We start from the raw sequence: 14,816 nt of genomic DNA on the forward strand, positions 1-14,816 counted from the left end.
TCGGATAGAGGCGTCCAATTCGTGTCTAAATTCTGGAGGGCTCTCTGTAAACAACTCAAGATTAAATTAAATTTTTCTTCTGCATATCATCCCCAGTCCAATGGACAAGTAGAAAGGATTAACCAGATCTTGGGTGATTATTTGCGACATTTTGTTTCCTCCCGCCAGGATGACTGGGCAGATCTCCTCCCATGGGCCGAATTCTCGTATAACTTCAGGGTCTCTGAGTCTTCCTCCAAATCCCCATTTTTCGTGGTGTACGGCCGTCACCCTCTTCCCCCCCTCCCTACTCCCTTGCCCTCTGGTCTGCCCGCTGTGGATGAAATTTCTCGTGACCTTTCCATCATATGGAGAGAGACCCAAAATTCTCTCTTACAGGCTTCATCACGCATGAAGAAGTTCGCGGATAAGAAAAGAAGAGCTCCCCCCGTTTTTTCCCCTGGAGACAAGGTATGGCTCTCCGCTAAATATGTCCGCTTCCGTGTCCCTAGCTACAAGTTGGGACCACGCTATCTTGGTCCTTTCAAAATTTTGTGTCAAATTAATCCTGTCTCTTATAAACTTCTTCTTCCTCCCTCTCTTCGTATCCCTAATGCCTTTCACGTCTCTCTTCTCAAACCACTCATCCTCAACCGTTTTTCTCCCAAATCTGTTCCTCCCACTCCTGTTTCCGGCTCCTCGGACATCTTCTCGGTCAAAGAAATTTTAGCTGCCAAAAAGGTCAGAGGGAAAAATTTTTTTTTAGTGGACTGGGAGGGTTGTGGTCCTGAAGAGAGATCCTGGGAACCTGAGGACAACAGCCTAGACAAAAGTCTGCTCCTCAGGTTCTCAGGCTCTAAGAAGAGGGGGAGACCCAAGGGGGGGGGTACTGTTACGCCGAGCGCTCCGGGTCCCCGCTCCTCCCCGGAGCGCTCGCTTCACTCTCCCCGCGGCAGCGCTCCGGTCACGTCCTCTGACCCGGGGCGCTGCGATTCCGCTGCCAGCCGGGATGCGATTCGCGATGCGGGTAGCGCCCGCTCGCGATGCGCACCCCGGCTCCCCTACCTGACTCGCTCTCCGTCTGTTCTGTCCCGGCGCGCGCGGCCCCGCTCCCTAGGGCGCGCGCGCGCCGGGTCTCTGCGATTTAAAGGGCCACTGCGCCGCTGATTGGCGCAGTGGTTCCAATCAGTGTGTTCACCTGTGCACTTCCCTATATCACCTCACTTCCCCTGCACTCCCTTGCCGGATCTTGTTGCCTTAGTGCCAGTGAAAGCGTTCCTTGTGTGTTCCTTGCCTGTGTTTCCAGACCTTCTGCCGTTGCCCCTGACTACGATCCTTGCTGCCTGCCCCGACCTTCTGCTACGTCCGACCTTGCTTTTGCCTACTCCCTTGTACCGCGCCTATCTTCAGCAGCCAGAGAGGTGAGCCGTTGCTAGTGGATACGACCTGGTCACTACCGCCGCAGCAAGACCATCCCGCTTTGCGGCGGGCTCTGGTGAAAACCAGTAGTGGCTTAGAACCGGTCCACTAGCACGGTCCACGCCAATCCCTCTCTGGCACAGAGGATCCACTACCTGCCAGCCGGCATCGTGACACATGTACACTAGCATGCTTGAATAAAGTTGTTCAGTCAATAAGTTTCTTTGCATCCTTTTCAGTGGTGGCTTCTGTGATAGTTCCAATGGTCATCAGACACGTTGTGGGCTGTCTTAGCCCTTCCTCAGTGATGCATACAGTTGGAAGGAATACAGAAGGTATTTATAGGGATCTGAGTAGGTGGTAAAACCTAAAATGGACTTCTGCATAGTCGCACTTTTGGTGGCTATAGAGTAAAATGGGGAAATAGATTTCAAAATAATGCAAAAAGAGGAAAATTTGCTTAGCAGCAATAAAGGGAGATCAGTCATGTACATGTATTAATGTTAATAATATATAGGCATGTAGAATGAATGGCATTGTACCCCAAAGTGGTTCTAAATATATTAATATCAATTTTATATTAAAGATTAATAGTATATAAAATGTATAAATGTGCATGTATATATGAAAGAGAGGTAAGCCAATAGAATGTTCATAATACAGTTGCAAGAAAAAGTATATTTACCCTTTGAAATTATATGGATTTCTGCACAAATTGGTCATAAAATGTGATCTGATCTTCATCTAAGTCACAACAATAAACAATCACCGTCTGCTTAAACTAATAACACACAAAGAATTAAATGTTACCATGTTTTTATTGAACACACCATGTAAACATTCACAATCTAGGTGAAAAAAGTATGTAAACCCATGGATTTAATAACTGGTTGAACCTCCTTTGGCAACAATAACTTCAACCAAACATTTCCTGTAGTTGCAGACATGCACAACGGTCTGGAGTAATTATTGACTATTCCTCTTTACAGAACAGTTTCAGTTCAGAAATACTCTTGGGATGTCTGGTGTGAATCGCTTTCTTGAGGTCATGCCCCAACATCTCAATCGAGTTGAGGTCAGGACTCTGACTGGGCCAATTCAGAAGACGTATTTTCTTTTGTTTAAGCCATTCTGTTGTTGGTTTACTTCTATGCTTTGGGTCGTTGTCCTGTCCCAAAACCCATCTTCAGTTGAGCTTCAGCTGGTGGACAGATGGCTTTAAGTTCTCCTGCAAAATGTATTGATAAACCTGGGAATTCATTTTTCCTTTGATGATAGCAATCCGTCCAGGCCCTGATGCAGCAAAGCAGCCCCAAGCCATGATGCCCCCACCACCATATTTCACAGTTGGGATGAGGTTTGGATGTTGGTGTGCTGTGCCTCTTTTTCTCCACACATAATGTTGTGTGTTTCTACCACACAACTCAACTTTGGTTTAATCTGTCCACAGAATATTTTACCAGTACTGCTGTGGAACATCCAGATGCTCTTGTGCAAACTGTAAACGTGTAGCAATGGTTTTTTTGGGGGGATGGCTGTGGCTTCCTTTGTGGTATCCTCCCATAAAATCCATTCTTGTTTAGTGTTTTACATATTGTAGATTCGCTTACAGGGATGTTAGCATATGCCAGAGACTTTTGTAAGTCTTTAGCAGACACTCTAGGATTCTTCTTCACCTCATTGAGCAGTTTGCGCTGTGCTCTTGCAGTCATCTTTACAGGATGGCAACTCCTAGGGAGAGTAGCATCAGTGCTGAACTTTCTCCATTTATAGACAATTTGTCTTACCATTGACTGATGAACAGCAAGGCTTTTGGAGATACTTTTATAACCCTTTATAGCTTTATGCAAGTCAACTATTCTTAATCATAGATCTTCTGAAAGCTATTTTGTGTGAGGCATCACTCACATCAGGCAATGCTTCTTGTGAAAAGCAAACCCAGAACTGGTGGGTGTTTTTTTATAGGGCAGGGCAGCTGTAACCAACACCTCTAATCTCATCTCATTAATTGGACTCCAGTTGGATAACACCTCACTCCAGTCAGCTATTGGAGATGTCATTAGTCTAGGGGTTCACATACTTTTTACACCTGCACTGTGAATGTTTACATGGTGTTTTCAATAAAAAACATGGTAACATTTAATTATTTGTGTGTTATTAGTTTAAGCAGACTGTGATTGTCTATTGTGACTTAGAATATGGATTTCTGCACAAATTGGTGATAAGATGTGATCTGATCTTCTAATTCCAAAGGGTTCACATACTTTTTCTTGCAACTGTAATAGGGATGAAGGTACATAATGTAAAAAAAATGATTATATAAAAGAATTAAAAAAAAATTTGGTAGACACTAAAAATTTTATGAAAAGTATTAAAAAGTGTTTGTGAAAGGTGGTGGAAATTACATCAAAAATCCAAATATTTCCAGTTCGGCATTGAGCCCAGAGGGTGCCAGAGTGTTGAATTCATAAGTTAATTTGCTTCCTTCCCTTGACATTCTAAGAATGTGTTCTCCTCCTCTTCATCTTTTAATTACTGATTTTAGTGCTAAAAGGATAATCCGGATGGGTCAGAACCATGGCATTCTTTAAAGTGCATAGATAAAGAGTGTTTCTCGAATCCCGATCTTATGTTGTACACATGTTTGCTAACTCTTGTCTTGAAACTTCTCTGTTCTGCCAATGTATTGCTTTTTACAAGCGCATGTTATCATGTAAATGACAGAAGTGATATTACGTTTCAAGAACTCCAAATATACTTAACCCTGAGCCTCCAGCCTTACATAGACACTATCTCCTGTCAAATCGGATAGATTACAACTTAAACTGTTTAGGACGTGGGGCGTATGCATGCGCCCTGCAACCAGAGTCCTTAAGGACGTAGGGCATATGAATACGCCCGTGGGGATTCCGGTCCCCGCAGCTAGCTGGTTGGGGACCGGACCGGGATGCCTGCTGGAATCATACAGCAGGCATCCCGGAACATCGCCGAGGGGGGTCCTGAGACCGGCAATCGCAGAAAATCGCATGTCAATTCAGACATGCGATTTTCTGCTATTCTGGGCTGATCGGGTCTCTGGTGACCCGATCCCCCGAAAATAGGGATGATCGGAGCTGTCAGCCCCGATCATCCTGAGGGATAGGAGCGAGGTTGCAGTGCTGCAATCTCCTCCTATCCCCTGCCAATGGTCAGAACTCAATTCTGACCAATGGCAGTGCAGGACAGTGGGGCCCGGCGATCATCAGAGACATCAGCGGAGATCACGGCGCAGGTAGGGAAACGACAGTGGGGGGGGGGGGAAGGGGCATGCTGGGAGTTGTAGTTTTGCAACATTTGAAGGGTCACAGTTTGGAGACCACTGTTACAGTGGTGCCCAAACGGTAGCCCTCCAGATGTTGCCAAACTAATACTCTCAGCATGCCTAGACTGCCCAGGCATGCTGGGAGTTGTAGCTCTGTAACATCTGTCCCTTCAGATTTTGCAATTTTCAAGAAATTTTTGAAAATTGCTGCACTAATTTGAAGCCCTCTGTTTTTTTCAAAAGTAAAAATATGATGCCAACATAAAGGGGACATATTTTATTTGTGAATAAAAATAAAATGTATTTGGAATATCCATTTTCCTTACAAGCAGAGAGCTTCAAAGTTAGAAAAATGCAAAATGTTAAAAATTTTCATGACATTTTGGGATTTTTCACCAAAAAAGGATGCAAGTAGCGACGAAAATTTACCACCAAAATAAAGTAGAATATGTCACGAAAAAACTATCTCAGAATCAGAATAATCGGTAAAAGCGTTTTAGAGTTATTAATGCGTAAAGTGATGGTGGTCAGAATCGCGAAAAAGGGCTCAGTCCTTAAGGTGAAAAAGGGCTGCGTTAAGGACAGTAAATTACCCATAATGGTTCCCTTTAAAAATGTGGACGCCACTGGATATTCTATGACGTATTCCTATAATTGCATTTAGGTTCTATAACCTTACAAATGGCTAATTCTAGGATCTTTCCTCATGCACCAGACACTTTACGACAAATCTCTGAATATAGCCGTGCTCCAACCGGCCACACTCATAATATACTGTACTATTTATCCGTATATTTCCCATCATGCACTGAGCACCTTTCAACAAATTCCAGCTTTATAATTTTGTTGCAGCTGGTTATAATAGCTATATACCATAGATGCCTATATAATCTTTTTGCACGGGACACTTTAAAAATGTTCCAATAATTAGACACTTTTACCCTTGCATCACACATGCTTATACATCCTTTTTGCACAGGACACTTTAAATTTTACAATAAACACCCCTACCTCATCCTCACTTATTGAGGCACATTTACATCACCTTACATCCCCCCCCTACCCAACTTCACCTCAACTCGCCACATTAGAATTTTGTCTCACAGCTTTTTTTGCAGTGTTCTCAACGTGTAGTTGTGGTTGAGCTGTACTATTACACTGCATCACATCTGGGTTCATTATATATGTGCGTGAGAGAAACACATTTTTTTATGTTTTTTCTTTCCATGTAGGGACTGTATTTATACCTCTTCATACAGGTATACAAGATATCACCAGACAATATTGTTTATTATCTATTCACCATATATTCACTTGTCCTCACTTTCACGTGCACTTTTATTTTGACACCTGTCTTGTGTGGTAGTGGCACATCCATGTATTCTATATATTTATATTATAATTTGTTAGGTTAACCATATGGTGCAATATAATTGGCTCTATAGTTGGTCTTTAGCTGCTCATATGGTATTGATCGCATAATAAGCATTTCTATATAGTGACTTGAATGTAAATCTACTAATTTATTGTATACTTACCTGTGTCTATATATTAATGGTATACTGTTACCTATGTGTGGTCAATGTTCTACTTTTTAACATGCTATGTTATATGGGAACCGGAGTGATGTGTCTGTAATCACCCTACATGTTAGAATCTCGTGCCATGTATCAGTATGCAATTCTATCCAGCCTCGGCATCTTTACTTTACATCGCGCACCACGTGCTGCAGTGCTGTACTGGGGTCTAGCGATGCACGAGACTATCCTGTGCGCCAGGAACCAATAGATGGCGCTGTGCTCTCGCGATGCACAGGATTTCCTTGCACTGCGATTGCGCAGACTCCACATTACAGCGCCATAGTCTCGCAATATGCACGAACATGATCGAGGCTACAGCAGTCCGGTACGACACACCGCGTCCCCACAGCACATGCGCCTTCAAGGTAACTACTCCGATATCATGGCACACGCCAGTATAGGCGTGGTTTGATATATCCAAGCACGGTCGGCACTGCACAAGATGGGTGCTCGTGGACAGTAGAATCCAAATATTTTGAAAAGAAGGTCCCGCCACTTCAAATGCTTTTACAATCTCAATGTGTTTATTTCACATGCATAGCATACAGACAGTACGCGTTCGCCTTTCTCAACTGTGTGCAAGTACCTGTTTGGACGCCTTATATGACATCACTCGACTCACAGATCATCATAATTCAATTAAGGAAAAACACATGTGCAAAAAAACCTACAGTACAATTCTTGCTTGTAAGATTTTTTGCGGAGTCTTCCACCTGGATCAAATTAATTCACTCTCTGAAGAAAATGTAAAATTATTAGAATTTTACTTTAAATGACCCAAAAATAAAATGTATATTTTATATTATTGCATATTAGTTCAAGTCAGCAATTGAGATAACTCATATTTGCGGTTTAAACCGCGCGGTTCCAAGGTTCCCAACCTATGTATCCACAGTGCTTCTTTTCGTACAAGTAACTTCTTAATATCGCCACCCCGTCTGGGTGGCGCTATTTCGTCTATGACCTGGTATTGTAAATGTGGGATTGAGTGACCACCATTCTTGAAATGTGCTGGGATGGGAAATAAAAGATTTTGACACCGTATACTTGATTTATGTCGGTTGATGCGGTCTCCTACACGCTGGGTGGTCTCCACAATGTATAGGAGACCGCACGGACATTTTAGGAGATAGACAACATTCCGCGATTGGCAAGTAAAGTATTTCTTGATTGGAAATTTCTTTCCGGTGTGGGGGTGGACAATCTGATCTCCTTTAATAACGTTACTGCACTGGGCACAGTTCAGACATGGAAATGTGCCCAGGGGTTTAGTCCCAAAGAAACTCTGTTTGCTTCGTGATGTGCCTCCTATATCTGCTCGTATTAATGTATCCTTTATGTTTTTGGAATGTTTATTGCATATAAGCGGTGGTGATTTGAATTCGATTTTCCAGGATATGCCAGTAGTTTCTGATTATGTTATCTATTTTCGGTGTTAAAGGATGGTAAGTTCTGATAAAGGAGATAATCTTGCCATCTTTTTCATGAATTGTTTTGTCACATCTTGGAGGATTTAATATGTGTTTAGGGTAACCTCTTTCTGTAAATTTATTTTCAAGTTCTTTTAATCTAACTTCCCTCAGTATTGGATTAGTTACAATTCTTTCTATTATCTTTTTCTGTAATATGGGAATAGATTTTTTTATTGCTGGTGGGTGAGCGCTAGTATAATGAAGCAAGCTATTTTAGTCCGTTGGTTTACGATATAAGTCAGTATAGAGGCCACCTCTCCCATTTTTAAGAATCATGGTATCCAGAAAACTGACCTGTGATTGGTCTGCTGTCATGGTAAATTTTAATTCTGACCTCCCTCCATTGATGTCATCAAATGGCATCCAATGTGGAATGTGGCCCCTCCCAAATGCATACAATGGGGGAGATTTATCAAAACCTGTGCAGAGGAAAAGTTGTCCAGTTGCCCATAGCAACCAATCAGCTCGCTTCTTTCATTTTTAACAAGGCCTTTGCAAAATAAAAGAAGCAATCTGATTGGTTGCTATGGGCAACTGGGCATTTTTTCCTCTGAACAGGTTTTCATAAATCTCCCCCAATGTCATCAATAAATCTGCGCCATAATTTGGCATGTTTCTTGAAGTTTTCATGTGGGTACACATACTGATGTTCAAAGTATGACATGTATGCATTTGCATATGGAGCTGCCACGTTAGCCCCCATCGACGATCCTCTGCGCTGTAGGTAGTATGTGCCTTCAAATAAAAAATTATTCTCTTTTTGCACAATTTCCAGCATATCCAGAACATTTTTTTTTTTTTGCAAATCAGTGTATGTACTGCTATCCAAAATCCATTTCGTGGCTTCATATTCTTTTTCATGTTCTACTGCAGTGTAGAGGTTTACGACATCTATAGTCACTATCCATGTTTCCTCTCGTACATTGTCAATTTTGGACAGAGTTTCTAAAAAATACCCAGTGTCTAATAAAAATGCCGGTGTAGATTTTATCAAAGGTGTTAATGTTTTTTCCAACACTATCAACAGGGGGGAAAGTATTGAATCTATAGAGGAGACAATGGGGCGGCCCGGGGGATTGATCAGGCTCTTATGTATCTTAGGTAAAACATAAAATACAGGTGTAATAGGGTTCTTGCACTGTAAAAAAAATGTCATATTTTTATCTATCACCCAGAGTCCCCTATGTCTCTTAATTCGATCTTTAATCTCCTTTTGTATCTTACAAAGTGGCTTCCCACTCAGTTTCGAGTATGTGTCTGTATCTGACAGCTGCTTACTCACTTCTTTCTTGTATTCACTGGTGTCCATGATAAGGATGGAACCACCTTTATCTCCTGGTTTAATTTTGATATTGCGGTCAGCTGCCAGATCAGACAATGCTCTCTTTTGCAGTATAGAAATATTACCATGTACTTTATGTTCCCCCCTCTGGATCTCTTTCACCAGTTTTTCAATGTCATTCTTTACCAGTTTACAATAGGTTCCAACGGGATGATAGTATTTTGGGGGCATAACATTACTTTTTTGTCTCAAATCAAAGGCCTCTAATTTCAACATGCCTATATCCTGGTACGGTATACGATCTTGTATGGGTCTATCTGTGGAGAAGTGTGCTTTCAATCTAATATTGCGAAAAAAATCGCTCCAAGTCAATGTCTAGTTCAAATGTATCCAGTTTATCAACTGGACAAAACAACAAGCCCTTCTGAAGCACTCCAATCTCCACAGATGACAAACACTTAGAAGAAATATTAATGACAATATTATCAGGGGGTGCTATCGGTTGTGTATTACCTGAGATCTTGTTAGTACCGGTCCCGTAGGTGCGCCGATGATGGCGGCCTCCTCGCCTCCCCGGTGTCCTCGCCTTCGCTGAAAAAAAGGGGGGCGCCGGGGTCGGCATGGCTGAAATTAGTTTCCCGAACTTGATGAGGAAAAAATCGCCCGTTTTGATAAGTTGGTCCTCGCCGCGTGTTTCCAGAGGTATCCCGCCATTTGTAAACCCGTTTGGCTAGGTAATCTTCTGTATATCTCAGAAACTTTTTTCGTTTCCTTTCTTCCAGATCTTTACGTAGTGTTGAAATTTGTGTCTCCAAATCCTCCTTTAATTTAATGAAGTCCTCGGTCTTCAATGTATCCTTAAGTGGTAATTCCGTGACTTCGATCTCTTTCTTTACATCCACAATAGCTCTCTGAAGACGGTCAACTGTTAAAACGATAATGTCCATAGAACACTTGTTCAATATTTTTTTTAAATATCTCCAATACTCTTCTTCTTCAGCGAATAGGGTTGGTCGGAGGTTCACTCGTAGTCCGCGTGGTATCAGCTCCGTACAATAATACTCTGTTAGTGTAGTATTAGGTAACTCATACGAAAGGAGACGGTGGGATTCCCTTTCAAGTGCTCGTCTCCTTAGTTTATGGGTCGGAGTCTGTAGGAAGTCCGCCAATGTGGTTGTCTGTGAGATTATCCTAGAGGCTTCATCCTCGCTGTAAGATAATGAAGACATACATGCGTGCTTGTACCTTATCAAAGTCCAGATATATCCAAGCACGAACGGCACTGTACATTATGGGTGCTCGTGGACAGTAGAATCCAAATATTTCGAAAAGAAGGTCCCGGCACTCTAGGACGCAGCCCAGTGAAGGGACCTCCGTCTGCCGTGCGGTAGCGCTGCGGGCAATCCGATCATCCATTTTAGTGACCGCGATGCTGCAGATGCCATGATCTGTATTGATCACGGCATCTGAGGGGTTAATGGCGGTCATTCACGGGATCGTGGGTGTCCGCCATTACGGGCGGGTCTCTGGCTGCAATTAGCAGCCGGGACCTGCCGCGCATGATCCGGGCATCGCTCCGATGCTCGAGGTTATGCTTAGGACGTAAATGTACGTCCTCGTGCGTTAAGTACCACCTCACCAGGATGTACATTTATGGCGCTCATCGTTAAGGGGTTAAGCATACTGGAGCACATTTTTCTGCCTTAAAAGTGCATACCACATACGTACATCAAAGTGTTGTACCATTTTGTTCCTGATAAAGTCTTAAGGTCCTAGATACTGTAAAAGGGCAACCAAAAGAAATCACCGGCTGGTGTTGTACACAAAAACCTTTTTAAGTGTACTGTAGCGCATTTTTCTGCCCTCATATGTGCATACTACATATCTACATCAAAGTGTTGTACTATTTTGTTCCTGATAAAGTCTTAAGGGCCTAGATAGTGTAAAAGGCTAGCCAAAAGTGCACACCGGCAGCTGTTCTAGACAAATATTGTTTTAAGCATAGTGAAGCGTACTGTACTCCCCTCATATTATACGTACTAAGTATGTCAGGCAGAGAAGTGCCAGGAAGTGCACAGAGGAGTGGCAGAGGCCTAAATTCCTCAGGAGCAGGCAAAGGTCGCAGCAGACATGGGGTGATGGGCAGCAGGAGTCACAGCAAGAGGCCTGATCTCCCAGTATCAGCTAGCGGTCGTGTCTCAACCAGCAACCCATCTGCCATCATTGATTGGTTAAAGGAAATATGTCATCAGAATCACCCGCACTAAACTTGGTACACAGGCTTGTAGTGTGGGTGATCCAGATTAAAACGCTCCTTACCTGGTTAAAAATGGTTCAGTGGTTCTTAAGATATCTATATTTTTAGTTTTCTGTTATTCCCTGGCTTGGGACTCAGTGGGAGGTGTTATCATCTCGGACTCGGCCACACGTCATTCTAGCTGGGCGGAGCTGCCGCCCGGCTCATGAATATTCATGAACTTATCCACACATAAATATCTATATATAACCTGCTTGTTCCTTCAGTTTGTGAATAAAAACACCCTCCGTCCCTCCCTTCCTCCCACCCCTGGCTTTTCACTCATGCAACCCGTCTTCTTACTTGTATAGGGCCGCAGCTCGAGTGAAGCCGGGGGGAGAACGCCGCTTCCGGGTGTACGGAACGCGGCAAATGCGCGGCCCTCCCCACCAGACCGAGAAAAAGGAGTTAGACCACGAGGATAAGTTCATGAATATTCATGAGCCGGGCGGCAGCTCCGCCCAGCTAGAAAGACGTGTGGCCGAGTCCGAGATGAAAACACCTCCCACTGAGTCCCAAGCCAGGGAATAACAGAAAACTAAAAATATAGATATCTTAAGAAGCGCTGAACCATTTTTAACCAGGTAAGGAGTGTTTTAATCAGGATCACCCGCACTACAAGCCTGTGTAACAGGTTTAGTGTGGGTGATTCTGATGACAGATTTCCTTTAACACGGTCATCCACTTCATCACAAATTACATCTGATACTCCCAATCAACAGTCGGTGGGTTCCTCAGACACAACCTCAGTTTGCATGGCCTGGGAGCAGTCCCTGTTGTCCTTTGCCTCTGTCCTTTGCTGTTTCCTCCCCCACAGAAGTATCTTATGCTGTGGGTTCAGCTCCACTATTCAGTGAGGACCATCTAAAAGAGGACAGTCAGCAACTACTGCCCAGCCAAAAAGTGAAGGAGACATCTGCCGCTTACTCCGCTAAGCGGGCAGGTAGTGATGAGGAGAGTGATGTGGAAGGTGGTGTTGCCAGGGCTCAGGGTCCTGAAGGAGACACTGTTGAGGAACCTGAGGAGGACATCAGTGACGTGCAGACACTTGTTGATGATGATGAAGCCGATTGCAATTGGGAGCCGGGTGCAGAAGGGGCTTCATCATCATCATCAGGAGAAGATGGTTGCAGGTTGCCCTTGAGGCAGCAGCTGCGCCAGCAAGGTGGTAGCATGGTTGGCAGTCAGCATGGTGGCAGAAGTGGAAAGTCTGGAACCAAACGTGCCAAGGGGAGACAACCTGCTTCGCGGCAGTCTACATTCCTGAGAGGTAGTGGAACAGTTCCTGGAGACAGCGGCGGTAGCAGTCAATCAGTGCAGACTGTTGGTAGGAAAATCAGCTACTCGGCGGTGTGGCAATTTTTCATCAGGCATGTGGAGGAGGTTAACATGCAAGATGTGTTGGCAGAAGGTGAAGCATGGCCAGGGTCCCAATGTTGGCAAGTCAGCGTCAACATATGCTGCGCCACCATAAAGTGGCGTGGGAGAACTGTGGCTCTGATGAGGTGGTCCTGCATGCTGCATCACCCAGTGGCACGCATCTTCCTCTTTCAGCCAGCCAAGGCTTCACCACTTCAGCCGAAGGGAGCTGTGTGTCATACCCATCTTCTATCACTGCAGATGCTCCTGTTCCTCCTACTTTTATTCAGTCATTCCGCCAGCAATCCATCTGCGAAGCCATTTTCAAGAGACAACAGTATGCGCCCACTCATCCAATGGCGCAGAAGCTGAATATGCTCCTGTCCAAGTTGCTGGTGCTGCAGTCCCTCCCTTTTCAAGTGGTAGACTCTGCACCTTTCAGAGAACTGATGGCTTGTGCCAAGCCGAGGTGGAGAATTCCAAGCCATCATTTGTTTGCGAAGAACGCAGTACCAGCCTTTCACAATTTTGTGGGAGAGAAAGTTGGCCAGTCCTTGAGCCTGTCGGTGTGTACCAAAGTGCACGGCAGTGCCGACGTCTGGAGCTGTAACTATGGTCAGGGACAATACAATCCTTAACGGACCACTGGGTGAATGTAGTTCCGGCACAGCCACAACAGCAACTTGGACAGGTCACGCCGCTTCCTCCTCCACGCTCTCAGGCTGTTGGTCCTGTGACAGTGTGTGACTCCGCCTCCTCATCCTCCACCGTCTCCTCAGCTTCCACTGCACGGACAAATCTCAGCATACCATGTGTGCAGGGCACAGCGGTGTCACACTGTTTTTCCCCAGTCACACAGGGGAGGAACTGCTAAAAGCCATTCATAAAGAAATCGGAGCATGGCTTACTCCACGAAAACTGGAAATGGGAACCATGGTGACTGGCAACGGGAAGAACATCTTGTCTGCGCTGTGACAAGAAAGACTGAGCCATGCACTCTGCATGGCACACGTTTTCAATCTGTGCCCCTCATTTGCAAGACATCCTAACAATGGGAAGGATACTTTGCATGCACTTCAGCCACTCGTACACTGCAAAGCAAACCCTCTTTGAGCTGCAGTGTCAGAACGGTATCCCCCAACATGGTCATATTGGCAACGTTGCCACATGTTGGAATTCCACCCTCCATATGTTGGACCCACTATATGAACAGAGAAAAGTCATCACCGATTTCTTGATGATCCAAGTGGATAGGAGGACTCCCCTGCGTAACTTCAATGTCAACCAGTGGCAGCTCATACGTGACACATGCCATTTGCTCAGGCCCTTGGAGGAAGACACATTATTAGTCAGTCGCCAGGATTACGGGATGAACATCGTCATTCCACAGCTTCATTACCTACAGCACGTGTTGGAAAAGATAGCTGGTCAGGGCACTCAAGACGTGGCGCCTACATCTCACGGCCACATGAGCCTTGTGGGGACTGAACTGGAGGAGGAGGGGGAGGGGCACAGTTTAGGTTTTGCACCAAAATGGGTGGTTTTTCTCGTCATATGACAGGAGAGGAGGAGCAGGAACAGCCAGAGGATCTACAGGTTATGAGGAAGGCAAGACAGAGGACCCAGACACACCGTGGCAGTATGCAGTGTAGATGGAGTCAGGGATTCCCTCTGAGTCACTTGCACAAATGGCACGATGCATGCTCAGTTGCTTGCGTAGTGACCACTGAATTGTCACCATTCCGCAGCGGGATGACTTCTGGCTCTCCACCTTATTGGACCCTCACTTCCGGCACAAGATGGGGGCCTTTTTTACACCCACTGAGAGGGAGGACAAACTGACCTACTACAGAGACATCATATGTAGTCAGTTGGTGGATGCCTATTGGCTCCATCGTCCATCCTCTTGCAGGTCTGACTCGGGGGGCCCCTCTGCGCTTCCTTTCCACTGCCATGGCTGCTGGGGAGGGGTAGGGTGGCAGGAGCAGTACCAGCTCCATCAGCAGCAGCCTGAGTCTACAGTCGATAATGAGTAACTTTGTTCACCCGCAAAGTGAAGCAACTCATCAGCAGCAGGTAGACCTGGAGAAGGGTATACAAAAAAGAAGGTTGCAGCAGCACTCTTGGT

The sequence above is a fragment of the Hyla sarda genome, chromosome 4, assembly GCF_029499605.1.
Source record: "Hyla sarda isolate aHylSar1 chromosome 4, aHylSar1.hap1, whole genome shotgun sequence".
Classification (NCBI taxonomy): Eukaryota; Metazoa; Chordata; class Amphibia; order Anura; family Hylidae; genus Hyla; species Hyla sarda.